The sequence below is a fragment of the Eumetopias jubatus genome, unplaced genomic scaffold (assembly GCF_037043125.1).
Source record: "Eumetopias jubatus isolate StellerSeaLion01/CBP00866 unplaced genomic scaffold, mEumJub1_p1.0 scaffold_99, whole genome shotgun sequence".
Taxonomy (NCBI): domain Eukaryota; kingdom Metazoa; phylum Chordata; class Mammalia; order Carnivora; family Otariidae; genus Eumetopias; species Eumetopias jubatus.
The window spans coordinates 86,434-100,704 of record NW_028274905.1 but is presented as its reverse complement, the minus strand read 5'-3'; positions in this window follow the sequence as shown (position 1 = coordinate 100,704).

Here is a 14,271-nt window from a genome sequence, read left to right as displayed (position 1 = left end):
AAATACCCACGGAGAGCAGGCACAGGGGTGAGCTTTTCTCCTCTCACAGATGTTCCACGACCTAAGGAGCTAGAGCCGGCTCCAACTCCATCAGCAGCTCTGCAGGGAGGGGTGGTGCCTGCAGAGACTTCAGCAGGAGCCCAGGAGCCGGCAGTTGACCCGGCACCTGCCCACGGAGAGCCGGACGCTGACCAGGAAGGGCCTGCTCGAGAACCTGTGCCCGGAGAGCCTGCCCCTGTTCCTGCCACTGTTCCTGCCAGAGCCAGTGCCCCTGTGCCTGCCCCGAACTGTGGCCCTGCTCCTTCCCCAGACCCCGCTCCTGCCCTGGATCCTGACCCATCCCTACCCCTGCCAGTGCCCCTGTCCCTGCCCCTGACCCAGATACTGCCTTGGTTCCTCTATATGCCATTGCTGCAGACCCTGTCCCTCCCCTTGCACCTGCCCCTTCCCCTTCCCCTGTTTGTGCTCCTGTTCTGGCCCCTGACCCAAGTCCTGCCCCTTCCCCTGCCCATGCCTGTGTCCCTGTTTTCGCCTCTGACCCAAATCTTGCCCCCACTCATGTCCCTGCCCCTGCCCGTGCCCCTGCAGCTGCCACTTCCCCAGCACCTGCCTGTGCACATGTTCTTGCCCCTGCTCCGGATCCTGACCCAGCTCCTGGCCTGGATCCTGCCCCTTCCCCTGCCCCTGCCTCTGCTCCGATTCTTGCCCCTGACCCGGGTTCTGCCCCTGCACCTGCCCCTTCCCCGACGTGTGCAACTGTTCTTGCCCCTGACCCAGCTCCTGCCCTGGATCCTGCCCCTTCCCCTGCCCCTGCCTGTATTCCTGTTCTTGCCCCTGTCCCGGGTTCTGCCCCTGCAACTGTCCATTCCCCTGCTCCTCCCTGTGCTCCGGTGCTTGCCTCTGACCCAGCTCCTTCCCCTTTCCCTACCCGTTTCCCTGCCCCTGCATGTGCACCCATTCCTGCCCATGACCCACCTCCTGCCCCTGCACCTGTCCGTTCCTCTACCTGTGTCCCTGTCCGTGCCCCTGCCAGAGCCAATGCCCTTTCCCCTGCCTGGGTCCCCATTCCTGCCCCTGCCCCTGCCAGAGCCAATGCCCTTTCCCCTACCTGGGTCCCTGTCCCTGTCCCTGTCCCTGCAAGAGCCTATGCCCCTTCCCCTACCTGGGTCCCTGTTCCTGCCCCTGCCCCTGCCAGAGCCGATGCCCTTTCCCCTGCCTGGGTCCCCATTCCTGCCCCTGCCCCTGCAAGAGCCAATGCCCATTCCCCTGCCTGGGTCCCTGTTCCTGCCCCTGCCCCTGCCAGAGCCGATGCCCTTTCCCCTGCTTTCCAGCACCGCGGGCCCTTCCCTTGGCCCTGCCTGTGCTCCTGTACTTGCCCATGACCCAGCTCCTACCGTGGATCCGGCCCCTGTCCCTGCTCTTGTATCTGGCCCTGCTCTTGCATCTGACCCTGCCCCTCCTCCTGTTCCTGCAGGGCTCCCAGAACCACAGCCAGAGCCCACATCCTCGTGGGGAGAGCCCCTTGTACAATTCCCCTTATTTCCATCACCCGACCCTGATGCCCCGCCAGATTGTTTCATCCCCTCCCACTGTGTTCTTTCTCTCTGGTACATATTAACTGTTATATTATCTTTCCTTATCCTCTACGCTGTTTATTATTTATTTTAAATAAAATTAATTGTTTTCTGTTGGACAAGTCTGCAGCATTAATTATATTCCCAATGCTGTGCCACCGCACCACAGAACATTGCTGCACAATATCTGCTTCCGCAAAGGACACCCTGAACCAGAAGGCCTTCCTGCCCGTTCCTCCCCGAGCCCAGCCCCTGGCGACCCATAAGCTGCTTTCTCTCTCTGTTCCTTTCCTGGGTGTTTCCTGTACGTGGAATCACGCAATAGGGGCCTTTGTGTCTGCCCCCCTATTTTCAAAGGGAACTCGTTTCCTTCTGTGTTTATTGGACACAGAATTTCCCTTATTCGATATTGAAATGCCTGGGGCTTACAGATCAGACGTAATCAGAGAGGCCACTTTAGGAATTATGGGCACAATCTTGGGGCCGAGACCCCTGTTCCTGCTGGGACACCTCAGCCTGACCCCAGACAGGACAGGGCTGGTTCCTCCTGTGGCCCACACAGAAACCAGGGAAATGCAGAAAGCTGGAAGACACACCCCAAAAGGCAATGCATTGCTCACAACCCAAGGCCAGAGAAAAGTTTCAGTGGACTCTGGTCCAAACCATGCTCCAAGTCACTGGGTTCCACAGGGAGAGACCACACGCATGCAAGTCCAAGTGGGGACAGGCACGGGGGGAATCAGAGAAGCGGAGCTACCAGGTAAGGACTCTGGGAAAACAAAAAACCCTATGGAGGCAGCGCTGGTCACCCTCAGACCGGCAGGTGTCTGGTCTGGGGACCAGCAGCCCTGGGGAGAACGTGAGGAAGCGGAGGTCCCCTGGAGGAAAGGGTGACGGCACCCCTGTCTGGGAGGACAGTGCGCAGCACCCATCCCAGGCTGCAGGTGCACCCATCACCTACTGTGGGCAGCTCAATCCCAGCCTGTTGAAGGGAAGACCCGTGTCCATAATCCCCTATTTGCAACAGTATCCATAAAGGGGAGTTTGTGGGTCAACACGTATACAGTGTTTAAGGTACAAGTCTCGAATTCCAACATCCATGGTCTGCTTGTCCACCTTGAGCCTTGTTTGGGAAGCAGGGGTGGGGACGCCCGGGGCTGTGACCTCTGGGAGGGGTGGGGAGGGGGAGCTCTGAATGGAGTGACCAAAGCACACGGGGTGACCTGCCTAGGAGGGACCCTCTCGGTCCCCAGCCCCTCTCCTGACCTCGTGCACGATGGCGAGGGTGCGATGATGAAGGTGTTGGCCCTTGGCTGGCAAGATCCGTAGCTGGTGTCGGAGCTGCTCAGGATCCACACCGGGCTCTGATCCCAGAGCTGGAGCAAGAGCTGAAGCTGCAGCTGCCCCAGTCTCGGGAGCTGCAGCTCGCATCGCTGTTGGACCTGGCTCGAGCTCTGGGGCAGGTGCTAGAGCTGAATCCCCCTCCAGAGATGATCTAGTTCCGGTTCCGCACTTGGATAAGGCTCTTGAACCCACAAACGGCTTTCCTCCCCTGCCCATCTCATGGATGACAAAACTCGGGGCGGTGACGGGACCGGCTACATGGGGGTAATGGCTACGGGGGGATTCAGCCCAAGGATCCTGCATGCCCTTCACCTCGTGCCCCATAGAGGTCCGTCCTGAGGTGCCCGACAGGGGCAAGGGCCTGAACCGCTGCTCCCGGCACCTGATCCCACCTGATCAGAGACACTCCCCTGGGTCGTGAAGTCCTCGTTTGACCTCTACTCCGGCCAGCCCCACGCGAGCAGGGACCGTGCGTCCTCACTGCTTGGGCACCATCTCCAGATGGCGGACTGGCCACTGCAGCGGGGTTGGTCACCACTATACCGTCGACGTGGATGCAGGAGCAGCTACAGGCCCAAAGCCCGCTCCGCAGCTCGAGGCATTTGATCTTCTGTTGCGGTGCCACTGCTGGGAGCTTGGGAGCCCGGGAGCTGGAGCCAAGTGCGCCCCAGTGTGAGTAAGCCCGCTGGAACCACGGCTCCATCACCAACTCCAGAGCTAGAGCCACTGCAAAATCCGAGCTGGCCCAGCTCCACAGTCAGCTGCGGGTGTTCCCCGGACACGGAGCAGGCGCTCGCTCCCCCTGCAGAGCTAGAGCCAGTGCGCTCCGCGCAGCAAGCCCCAACCCAGGACCCGCTGGGTTCCCTCTTCCCTCACAGACTTCTGCAGTTCCTCTGTGATTCCCCAGCGCTGGGACAGAGCAGACACTGCACCCACACCACCCCCTCCTTGGGTTTCCAGTTCAACAGGAGGGACCACAGACAGATAGAGGCGTGAGGCACGCTCCCCTGAGGAAGGCAGGGGTGCTCACACCCGTGATGGAGGGCTCCCTCTCATGCAGACTGCTGGCCCCTCGCACCTGCTGGCCACACCTGCCCCTGCCTGGATGTCCAGTGTGGGTGGGCTGGGGGGGCCTGACCTCTGGATGGAGCATCCCCAAGGCTGCCCCAGGGGGTGTGTGGAAGGGCAGGCCCGGCCACTGACTTTGTTTCTTGCCCACCTACCTCCAGGGCCATCTCCTCCGTTCTGGGCACATGGCTGGACTAGACTCGGAGGACTTCTGTCAGCCAAAGACGTTCCCTGCCTCAAGCAGCTGGTGGCCCATGTGCAGCTCAACATGCCCTGTTCCGACCTGGAGCACCAAGCCCACCTTCTGCTGACCCAGCTGGAGCACGCAGAGCCCACAGTGGCCGAGCCTGAGGGTGAGAACACCGGGGCTGGGTGCCTGAGTGTGTGGGGGGAAGGGTCAGGGCTGGTCCGACAGAGATGAGCCCCGGAGGCTGGTGTGGGGCCTGGAGGAAAGACTGGGCTCCGAGCGTCCAGTGGGTGGACTGCAGTCCGGGAGACGTCCCAGGGAGGTCTCCTTCCTACCTGGGGCATCTCTGGGAGACTCTGGGCTGTGCACGCACAGGTGTGTGTCTGATCTGGGAGCAGCAGGGGGGCTGGGCAGGGGGACAGTGAGGACATCGGGCAGGGCTGTGATGCCTCCGAGCTGAGTGACAGTTCCTGTGTTTCCAGAGCCCCATGGAAGCTGGCTTGGATTCTGCCCCTGCACCTGGCTCCTCACACGAGTTAGGGACACAGGTGGAGCCTGGCTCTAGCTCCTGAGATGGTGGAGCAGCTGAGAGAGGAGAAGAAAAGCTCAGCCCATGGCTCCTCTCCATGGGCCTTTGCAAGACAGAGCCCAGCCCAGGGCCTCCCAGAGAAGCCGCAGCCAGGAAGGAGCCCTCTCTGGGGCGTCTCCCCGCCTGCCATCCACCCGCTGGGCCCTCTGAGCCCAGTCTTTTCTCCTGGACCCTCACCAGCCTCTGGGGCTCCTCCGTGTGGGGCCAGCCCCGACCCGTCCCCACACACCCACAGGCACCCAGCCCCAAGCTTCTCAGCCTCGGGCTTGACCTCCATGGGCTCCGGCTCCTGGAGCACAATCCAGTCAATGACCACCAGGGACAGTGGTCTGGGTGGTTTCGGAGGCCTTCCCCCACAATCCCCAGCCCCTGCTCCTGGGGACCCCTGTGGGGTCACGCCCCAGCTCATGGAGTAGGAGGAAGTGTCTGCCAGCCTCGTCCCCATTTCATCTGTGGCCTGCAAAGACAGACACAGGTAGCCGGCCCAGAGGCATCACAGCCCTGCCCCGCCAACCTCCCTGTCTCCCTGCCCCGTTCCCTTGTTGCTCCCAGATCAGACACACATCTGTGCGTGCACAGCCCTGCACGCGGGACACTGACCCATCCCCGCAGGGCCATCGGGATAAACCCTGAGGCAGAAGCACGCATCCCCCCACACCCCGTCCCACCCACCCAGCCTTGACCTTGAACATGACCTGTCCACTGGGTATCTGACCCCTCATCAGCCTGCTGTTGAACGGCTTGGCCCGCCCCACATGACCCCTGTTCACACACACACACGCACACACGGGGAGGGGACCTGGGGCTGCATACATCGATTAGACCCTGTGGGGCTGGGTGGCTGGCCCTGGGCCTCCTGGTGTCTCCTTTCGGTCTTTCCAGCCAAATGGACAGAGACGTCGTGGAGCCCTGACACGACATCCCCAGCGAGGGAGTGTTTGCACAGTTTGCTTTCCTCAGCCTGTAGCCTCCGGTCTTTGGGATGCAACATGCAAACATGTTTTTGGTTCGAGGATCTCCAACGAAATGAGCTGGGCAGTGAGCTCTTTCTGGAATGTGGGTTCCCGTGGCAGCACTTTGTGCATCATGGGGACCCCTGGCATTCAGCCTGGCAAGTTACCCCTCCCCACGCCATGGCCCCGGGCATGATTCCTAGAGTTCGCATAGGAGCTTGCCTGTCACAGGGCTGTGACATGGCTCCGCTGTGGCTTTGAACCCAGGTCAACCTGACCCAAGCCTGAGCTCATGCAGGAGCCTGAGGAAGTAGCCTTGAATGGTACAGCTGAAAGTGATGGAAGCTTAACTTTTACTGAATCTAAATATTAACTGTTAAATGTAAAAATCATAAAACCTGTAACAGAAAAGGGTGAAGGGTGGGGACTCCTGGGTGTCTCAGTCGGTTAAAGCATCTGCCTTCGGCTCAGGTCAGGACCTCAGGGTCGTGGGATCGAGTCCTGGTGCGGGCTCCCTGCTCAGCGGGGGGGTCTCTCTCTCTCTCTCCCTCTGCTGCACCCCCTGCTTCTGCGCTCCCTCCCTCTCTCTAAGAAATAAAATGCTAAAAAAAAGTTTCTCTTGAAAAAAATAAAAAGGTTCGGTGACAGGTAGACCTCGGCAGAGTGGCTCGAGCCATGGGCCGGAGCTACGGCCGATGCCAGGGATGCCCCCGGCTCCTGCCGTGGAACCAGCCCGGGACCTGAGCTGGAGCTGCAGCTGGAGCTGGCTCCGTCCCCGGTGGTGGGGCTCAAGCTGGTTCTGGAATGCACTCCAGGGCTCAGTGAACTCTCAGGCTGGCATTGTTGCCAAATTTGGTGGAGGAACCGGCAGCAGAGAGGACTGCTGCACTGGAGCTGGTCCAGGCGAGCAGGTAGAGGGGCCTCTAGCCCGGGAGCTGCCGCCGGGGGGGGGCCGTCGTCCGCAGTCGGTGCAGGGGCTGCTGTGTGCGGTGGCTCTGGCTTTGTGGGTGGAGGTAATGCTCGCTTGGCGCACGTCTGAGTGTCTGCTCTAGCTCGCTAGTTGGTAAGCGCCCCTGTGTTTGTGCAGCGGGGGCAGGAGCTGGCTGCAGGGGCAGGGGGCTTACCCACACTGGGGCGCACTTGGCTCCAGCTCCCGAGCTCCCGACAAAGGCACCGCAGCAGAAGATGGAAATGCCTCGAGCTCTGGAGCGGGCTTTGGGTCTGTAGCTGCTTCTGAGCCCCGTCAACCCTGCAGTGGTGACCAGCCCCGCTGCAGTGGCCAGTCCTCCATCTGCAGATGGTGCCGAAGCAGCAGGAGGAGAGAAGATCACCACCCTGCCAGGGTGATCACCCTGTGCTGATCCCCACCGCCTGTCCCTGTGCCTTTCACAGGAAACCCCGCACAGCCTCCCATAGCAGCACTGAGCTGCCTTGAGAAGTGGCTCTCGATCTCGGGCTGGCTCTCACTCTGGCAATGATGCTGGATCGGATGAGAGAACTGGTGTGCAGTTGGCTTTGCTCCGGACCTCATGCCGGAGCGGGTTTTGCCTGTGGACGGGGTCCACGGGTCGGAGCAGAGGGGCTCTCGTCTGTGGGGGCACTGGCTCATGCTCTCGAGCTGCTTCCATGGCTGGCTCGAGTCAACTCGGGGGTACGTTCTAGTGCATCAGATGGTTCTAGATCTTAGCTGCCGCCAGGGCTGACTCTGCCCCATGCCTCCTGCAATGTCTCGTGTTAGAGATGCTCTAGCTCTGTATCGCCCGCTAGCTGACTGCGGGTGAGTAGGACCTTAAGACAGCCTCGGAGAGTTTTTCAGGACCTAGAATTCACAGCTGTTAGGATCAGGTCACTTAGTTAGACACAAAAGTGGTTAATATCGTAAAGGACAATAAACTATATCCTTTGATGTTCTATTTTCTTCCCGGACCGAAATTATTTGCTTCTCTACCGGCAAAAACCTTCACGCAAATGTCTAATTTCACTAAGTTGGGGACCTCTACTAAATAGCAGTCAGTTGAACGAAGTCCATTTTCCCAGTCTTCGGGTGGCCTGTACCCTTACGTGAGAAGAAATGACATGCCAGCCTCCTTTCGCCTTATGTCCAAGCTCGGGCGGTCAGTATTCTCTTTATTCTCGCTCAGCTGGCAACTCTGGTTCAGAGGCTAAACATGGCCTTTGGAGCCTGGGTTCGAGTTCTGGCTGTGAGCCAGGTCAGCTGCGTACCCATGGTGTGCCTCGGGGTCCTCCTCTGCGGAGGTGAGGGACACTCACGACGCGTCATTATGGCCAGTGATCACATGGTCTTCTATCCTTTCACTTTCTGCTTCTCCATATGAGGCCTCTTAGACCTCAGGCATATATCTGGATTTGGTTTGTAGTCCAATCTGACAATTTGACTTTTTATTGGTGTACTTAGTCGGCTTACATTTAATGTACATGCAGTGACATTCAGGTGTAACTCTACCATCTTATTGGTTTGCTCTTTCCTCCATCTGTTCTTTTTTTGAAAACTCGTTCCATGCCTTCCTAAAGATTATGCAAGTATTCTCTGTCACTCCAGTCCCCTCCATTAACGTGTTATTATGCCTTCTCTCATTATTCCTTCAGGGACTGCTCAAGGGAAGTGCTGTCCCCATAGAAACAGTCCATCCCTGCGCTGTCGGGGCATGCCCCCCTCCCGTTCCCAGATATTAGCAAGGCCCTGGGCCTCCGTAACAGGGGTTGCAAGCTTTGCCTGTAAAGGGCCACATAGGCTTTGTAGGGCCTCCTCAACTCCACCATTATAGCTTGAAAGCGGCCATAGATGATATGTTGATAAAATAGCATGGTTATGTCTAAACAAACTATCTTTACCAAACAGATGACAGGTAGACTTTACCTGTGAGCAGTGTGCTGTGACCCCGGCTTTATAGCCTCAGCATCTCTGGGTAGGGGTTGGGGGGGGCATCTGGCTCCTGGGCTCCCCTTGGCTCCAGTACTACTCTTCCTCTTCCGGTCTCTTTGAGCCTGGAGGTGAGAACGGTTTCCTATCTACCTGTCCCCGGAAGTCCCTCCAACTGCTTTGGTTTTTTATTCCCACCCACACATCTGTAAACAGTTCCTCCACTAAACTCTTCAACTGAATGCTGCAGCAGGCCATCCAGCTCCTGCAAAGACCCTAACGGAACTTTAGGCTTACAGCACGCACGTATTCATTCCACTGTGGCCCAAGTTGCAGCCAGCAGTTTGCAGATTGGCCTCCCTGCCCAGGAAGAGCCTCCTGCAGGGCAGACGCCATGTCTTAGTTATATTTGCATCCCCACCACACCCATCCCTCACCTGGGCACAGAATGGGAATGAAGAATCTTGGCTAAACTGACCTAAATTAGCAATGCAGAAATGGAGCCAGGAGAGGTCAGCATGTAGAAAAAAGACTGGAGGGGTTCTTATTTAAAGTGGGTAGGTTGTGAAAGAGAACTATCCAGGAGAGAGTGAGTTAATGGAGGAGAGCCAGAGGATTTGTCTCAAAGTTATCACAGAAGGGAAACATGTAAGGACCTGGTGTTACAATGTTAAGTCTTCAGTGTGGTTGAGCTGTTGTGTTAACAGTGTCCTCTGTGGAGTGTGGTCGAGCACTTGGTGTAACAAATGTCAGCTGTTGAAAGAGGTGAATGTCAGCTGCCGCAGTGAGTCGGAGTAAGGAAAAGAATGAGCACAAGTTCATTTTGCACATAGGAGGCCACGGCGTCATTTGAGAGGGGTGTCCACAAAGTGGCCTATATTCAAGCCACATAAAAAGCAGCGAAATAGCAAACTGGAACCAGAAAGTTGGAGCAACTACTCAAGAATATTAACTTTTTTAAAAATAAGTTTTTAAATGGAGAAGGTAATACATGAAAATAGTCAAGATGAGACTAGAATTTAGAAGTTTATGTTGAACACATTGCTTCAAACACATAGTCATAATGGATTTATAAATTATGGAAACAGAAAACAAAAAGACACAGCAGGGCTCGAAAACACCAAAGTTATTGGACCAGAAACAGAGGTGAGAGTGGCTCCTGTCGGCTGGTTTCTGGGGCTGGAAGTTGGCCACCGGAGAGGGCAAGGGGCTCACCCCACAGGCTTGGGTGAGGCTGTCCTACGTGGTGTAGGAAACTAAACCAAACAACCAACAAAACCCTGTTGCTGACAGCTGCCTAGGGCTTTTGAACACAGTGGGGGCTTAGGAGTACAAAGACAGAGACCCAAACTGAAGACCAAGAATGAATACCACTGCCTGCAGACCCTGCATCTGACATGCTCTCCCTGTTATTGAAAGCCTTGACATGCCACGTGGGACCCCGTTCTGGGCTGAAGGTGGAAGCGATGGCAAGGCCACTGACTAGGGAAGGGTGAGGAGCAGGAGGGGAAGGGGGAAGAGCCGCTATCTCCTGCCCGCTGCCCGCAAACCTAAATTCCAGGACATGTGAAGAAACCCAATGCTAAGAAAGTTAACAAGTCAACAGTCAAAACATTTTCTTCTCCTTAGATAATTGAAAGTAAGAAACAAAAGACAGAAATGAAATAAGAATAGATGGATAGGAAAAAGGACCAATTAAAATCTTCAAAGTAAAAAATAAAAGTCATTGAAATAAATACCTCAAACTATCACAAACAAAACGACCTCAAGACAAAATTAATAAAGGCTGTTTACCCATCAACTTGCAGCAAGGGAGCCCTTCTGATGTCACTTTCAAAGGTTTTAGAAAGGAAATTGAGTTTTATCAGGTAGAAGGGGAAAAGTCTTGGACTGGGAAGCATCCTATTAAGGTGGGATTTTGGAGTAGAAGAGACTTCAGTTTGTCTGCAGGTACTTCTGACCGTCCTTGGTTGTCTGAAGGGGGCCAGGAAGCAGTTTGGGCAACTTCCAAGAAGACGGACTGTGGGATGCTAGGAGAGACAGGTGTTCTGCAGGGGGCTGCACCTTGGAACCAGTGGGGCCGCTGGGACTCTTTAGAGTGAGTCTCCTCTTGAGAAGTGACCCCATGATAAAGGTGCCTCCAAACCGACTCTCAAGGAGCATTAAGGAAATGACCACCTACTGGGGTGGGTTAGAAGGAGGTCTCCAAGAACACCACTACTCCGGTAGCATTTCCATCTTGGAACAGAAAATCTATTTGCCAAGACACATGACCCTTGAATAACTTTTTTTTTTTTTTTGAGAGAGAGGGAGAGAGAGAATGAGAGAGAGCATGAGAGGGGGGAGGGTCAGAGAGAGAGGTCGACCCCCTGCTGAGCAGGGAGCCTGATGCGGGGCTCGATGCGGGGGGCTCGATGCGGGGGGCTCGATGCGGGGGGCTCGATGCGGGGCTCAATGCGGGGGGCTCGATGCGGGACTCGATGCGGGACTCGATGCGGGACTCGATGCGGGACTCAATGCGGGACTCGATCCCGGGACTCCGGGATCATGACCTGAGCCCAAGGCAGTCGCTTAACCAACTGAGCCACCCAGGCGCCCCTGAATAATATGGGTTTCTACGGGGGTTTTTCCCAATAAATAAACATAACAGTGCTGTAAATGCATTTTCTCTAACTCATGAGCTCCTCTCTAACATTTTCTTTTCTTTAGCTTTTTATCCTAAGAACACAGTATGTTATACACACAACATACAAAACGCGTTCATCACCGTTTACTTTACCGGTAAGGCTTCCGGCCAACAGCAGGCATTGGAAGTCAAGTTTTTTCGGTCAACAATTATGACTGAGGGGAGCAGGCACAGCTAACTGTGTCGGTCCTGGGTCAATTACATCGCGGACAGCTGGCTTTATTTTTGATCAGAAGAAAACCTCAATTTTAAAGCAGGGAAAGAGTTCAGACCACACTTCCAAGCTATGAATCAGTAACAAACTTTAACAACAGGAGCGCGAAGTTGAGCACTCTCTTGGCTCGACTGTTGGCCCACTCTTTGGAGGCCACTTACGGGAATCGTATTCCGTAGGTGCGGGACAACGCCGCACACACCTGCGCGCAGGGGAAGCCCGACAAGGCGGCGAGTTAAGGGACCGGGAAGCCCCCGGCGACCGGGAAAGGCAGGAGTCCGGGGGCCGCGGCCGCCGCCGTCCCCGGACACGCGCACCTGGGGCACAGCCCCGGGCCGGCCTCCGGCGCGCGCCCTCGCGCACGCGCACGCGCCCAGCCCCCAGCGCCCAGAGCCCGGGGGCGGAGCCGCCGGGACACACCCCCTCCGCGCGCCGCGGGGACGCCATCGGGCCGGACGCGGGACAGAGCCTCTTAACGCCGCCGCCTTTTGTGCCCTCCCTTCGCCGCAAGCTGTCGTCATCAGGCTCCGACGCTCTGTGAAGCTCTCGGGCTCCGGCGCTCGCATTGGCAGAGCTGCTCCCGCCGGGCGACCTGACGAGACCCACAAGTGAGTCCATCCCAGGGCATGCCATGCACGTTTGGCCCGGGGCCAGATGCCCTGACTTACTTCCTGAGAGGGCAGTGCAGCATGATCCTTCATGATGTTATCTAGCTGCCGTCTACTAAAAGGTTAGAACACAGGTTGTCCAGCCAAGCAGTGGTCCCTGCTACCGGCCCCACGGCTGAAATCATACTCCTTCCTCCACCCCCCTTTCGGGCTGGTCTCTCCCAGCTCGAAGCTTGGCTGGTCTGATGTGTTTGTCCCGCGGTTGCCTTGCCTCTGCTGGGCCATGGGTGCTGCCACTGTCCACTTAGAGTTTACCACTTGGCATGGACGTGGAAGTGTCCCAGTGAACCTGCCAGTTCCAGACATTTCTGTCCCGTCCCCAGTGAGTATCAGCATGCCTCGCCCTTCATGGAGTTGGGGTTGACTACCTAGCAGTACAGTAAGTCGGCTCCCCGAGTGCTCGACCGCAGGCATGGGAAGCCTGACGTAGCCGAATGTAACCGTGGCTTCCAGTGTGGTGGAGACGTAGGCAGAAACGTCCCCCCAAGCAGGGACCGGGATACCCCACCCCGCAGAGCCGGTATCTGCAGTGAGAGGAAGCACCGATCGTGCTGGGGCTCACGGGAACAGCGGCGACAGGGCGAGCATGCTCTGTTCTGCGGCTCCTGGAGCTTGTATTCAAGGTGCTGGGGACCCAGGGCCACTCACGGACCATCGCTTCAGCACAAACCGTGCGTCCTGGGGGACAGTGACTGAATCCTGCGGGATTCTGGCCCAGGGTGGGCACCTTAGCTCAGCCATTAACACGCCTTCCCACCCTCCTTACTAGGTCGCTGCTTCTGGGTGATGGGGTGAGGGTAACAGCTGTGAAGCCAGGGTCATGTGCCGACGTTCATACCTTCTTTACTTTGAAATAGGTCTCTTGGTAGAAAACAATGTTGTGTGGAATCCTGTTTGATGGTCTCCTACAGCACAATACACTGCTTAAAAACGTAGCTGCTTCAAACCATGATTTATAATTTTTTTTCACCCTTTGGGGGGTGGCAGGCCCCGCGTGGCCTTCATGTGGTTGCAGTCATATGGTGGCTAAGGCTGGCACCATCTGAGCCCTCTTCCCTGGGCCGGAAGGCTGTGAGAACTGGGGCTGCAGATGCCTCTTTCTCTGTGTTCGGCCCCGACATGGGGCTAGCTTGCGGTTCCTCACAACACGGCCGTCCGGGATGGTGGGACTTCCTACATGTTGGCTGGCTTCCCGAGAGCAAGTATTCCAAGAGAGAAAAACTGGAAGCCACTTGAGGCCTAGCCCCAGAAACTAGCACGGCATCCCCTCTGTTCTATTCTGTTGGTCAAAGAACCCACCTAGTTTCAAGGAGAAGGAGCATGGATGTCACATTTTCAAAGAATTTGCAGCCATCTTTATCTTCCGCGGACAGTACGTCAATAGATTGGGAACTCCCTAAGCACTGGGGTGCTGGGAGACAAGGCAGGGAAGCCCATGCTGAAGGATCTATCAACTTCTGTAAGGACGAATAACTTTTCTTCAGAGGTGGAAGGGGTTTGAGGTCACTGGTCTGCCCCACAGCTCTTCTCCTGCCAGCCTTCCATCCACGCTCTTTCCCAGGCAGCCAGGAGGGTGCCCAGTGAACCGGAGGGGCGTCCTTTCCTCCAGGCGTGCTGCACCCTGGAAGTGTGGTCCCGCTGGTCAGCATGCTGCCGCTCGCCTCCTGCCTTCAGGGGTCTGGAGCTGAGGAGCCAGCCCTGGTCCGTGTCACGTGGCGGGGATGAGTACCCCACTCTCCTGCGGTCTCTTACCCTGTCCCACGCAGGGGGGACACTGGTGGACACTGGTGGGCACTGGTGGTTTCTGAAGTGTCAGTGTCCCTCTTGTCCGCCTGGCCCCAGTGAGTGAGTGTCTTAGAGCGTCTCCTCCATTGGGTGGAGGGGAGAGAGGTGGGGGACCTCTTCTCCCGAACAGTGTCGTCCTGATAAGGCAGAGCCTTCTAGGACTTCTGCCCACCCTGATCCTTTCCCCACATGGACAGGGGTTGGCAGGGACAGGCAGCAGGTTTTAGTTTTGGCCACTGTCTTCAGAACGTGTGTGTGCCTGTGTGGTTGGTTCGTGGGGGGAGCGGTGCATTCTCTCAGCCTGGCGTCTCAGCTGCCATCA